Source organism: Theropithecus gelada, chromosome X (assembly GCF_003255815.1).
Source record: "Theropithecus gelada isolate Dixy chromosome X, Tgel_1.0, whole genome shotgun sequence".
NCBI lineage: Eukaryota > Metazoa > Chordata > Mammalia > Primates > Cercopithecidae > Theropithecus > Theropithecus gelada.
Genome location: NC_037689.1, coordinates 80,784,313 through 80,786,333, shown reverse-complemented (window position 1 = coordinate 80,786,333; position 2,021 = coordinate 80,784,313).

The following is a 2,021-nucleotide window of genomic DNA, read 5'->3' as shown; positions in this document are numbered from 1 at the left end:
AGAAGAAAACCTAGGTAATATCATTCAGGACATAGGCATGGGTAAGGACCTCATGTCTAAAACATCAAAAGCAATGGCAACAAAAGCCATAATTGACAAATGGGATCTCATTAAACTAAAGAGCTTCTGCACAGCAAAAGAAACTACCATCAGAGTGAACAGGCAACCTACAGAATGGGAGAAAATTTTTGCAATCTACTCTTCTGACAAAGGACTAATATCCAGAATCTACAAACAAATTTACAAGAAAAAAACAAACACCCCCATCCTTTGCCCAAAGGATATGAATAGACATTTCTCAAAAGAAGACACACATGCAACCAACAGGTACATGACAAAATGCTCATCATCACTGGCCATCAGAGAAATGCAAATCAAAACCACAGTGAGATACCATCTCACACCAGTTAGAATGGTAATCATTAAAAAGTCAGGAAAGGCCGGGCGCGGTGGCTCAAGCCTGTAATCCCAGCACTTTGGGAGGCCGAGATGGGCGGATCACGAGGTCAGGAGATCGAGACCATCCTGGCTAACCCGGTGAAACCCCGTCTCTACTGAAAAATACAAAAAAAAAAAAAACTAGCTGGGCGAGGTAGCGGGCGCCTGTAGTCCCAGCTACTCGGGAGGCTGAGGCAGAAGAACGGCGTAAACCTGGGAGGCGGAGCTTGCAGTGAGCTGAGGTCCGGCCACTGCACTCCAGCCTGGGCGACAGAGCCAGACTCCCTCTCAAAAAAAAAAAAAAAAAAAAAGTCAGGAAACAACAGGTGCTGGAGAGCATGTGGAGAAATAGGAACACTTTTACACTGTTGGTGGGATTGTAAACTAGTTCAACTATTGTGGAAAACAGTATGGCGATTCCTCAAGGATCTAGAACTGGAAATACCATATGACCCAGCCATCCCATTACTGGGTATATACCCAAAGGATTATAAATCATGCTGCTATAAAGACACATGCACATGTATGTTTATTGAGGCACTATTCACAATAGCAAAGACTTGGAATCAACCCAAATGTCCATCAGTGACAGACTGGATTAAGAAAATGTGGCACATATACACCATGGAATACTATGAAGCCATAAAATATGATGAGTTTGTGTCCTTTGTAGGGACATGGGTGCAGCTGGAAACAATTATTCTCAGCAAACTATCGCAAGAACAGAAAACCAAACACCGCATGTTCTCACTCATAGGTGGGAATTGAACAATGAGATCACTTGGACTCTGGAAGGGGAACATCATACACCAGGGCCTATTATGGAGAGGGGGGAGGGGGGAGGGATGGCATTGGGAGTTATAGCTGATGTAAATGACGAGTTGATGGTGCTGACGAGTTGACGGGTGCAACACACCAACATGGCACAAGTATACATATGTAACAAACCTGCACGTTGTGCATATGTACCCTAGAACTTAAAGTATAATAATAAGAAAAAAAAGAAATGCAGAGAACCCCTGTGAGATACTATACAAGATTACTATCCTCAAGACATGTAGTCATCAGCCAGGCAGGATGGCTCACACCTGTAATCCAAGCACTTCAGGAGGCCAATATGGGTGGATCACTTGAGTTCATGAGTTCGATACCAGTCTGGCCAAAAAGGTGAAACACCGTCTCTACTAAAAATATAAAAATTAGCTGGGCATGGTGGCACATGCCTGTAATCCTAGCTACTCGGGAGGCTGAGGAAAGAGAATCGCTTGAAGCCAAGAGGCGGGGGTTGTAGTGAGCTGAGAGATCACCACTGCACTTCAGTCTGGTGACAGGGAAAAACTCTGTCTCAAAACAAACAAACAAACAAACAAACAAAAACATATAGTCATCATGTTATCCAAGATCAAAATGAAAGAAAAAATGTTAAAAGCCCTTAGAGGAAAGGAGCAAGTCACTTACAAATGGAACTCCACTAGGCTAACAGCAGACCTTCAAGCAAAACCTACAAGCCAGAAGTTTTGGGGGCCTGTATTGAGCATTTTATTTTATTTTATTTTATTTTATTTTATTTTATTTTATTTTAT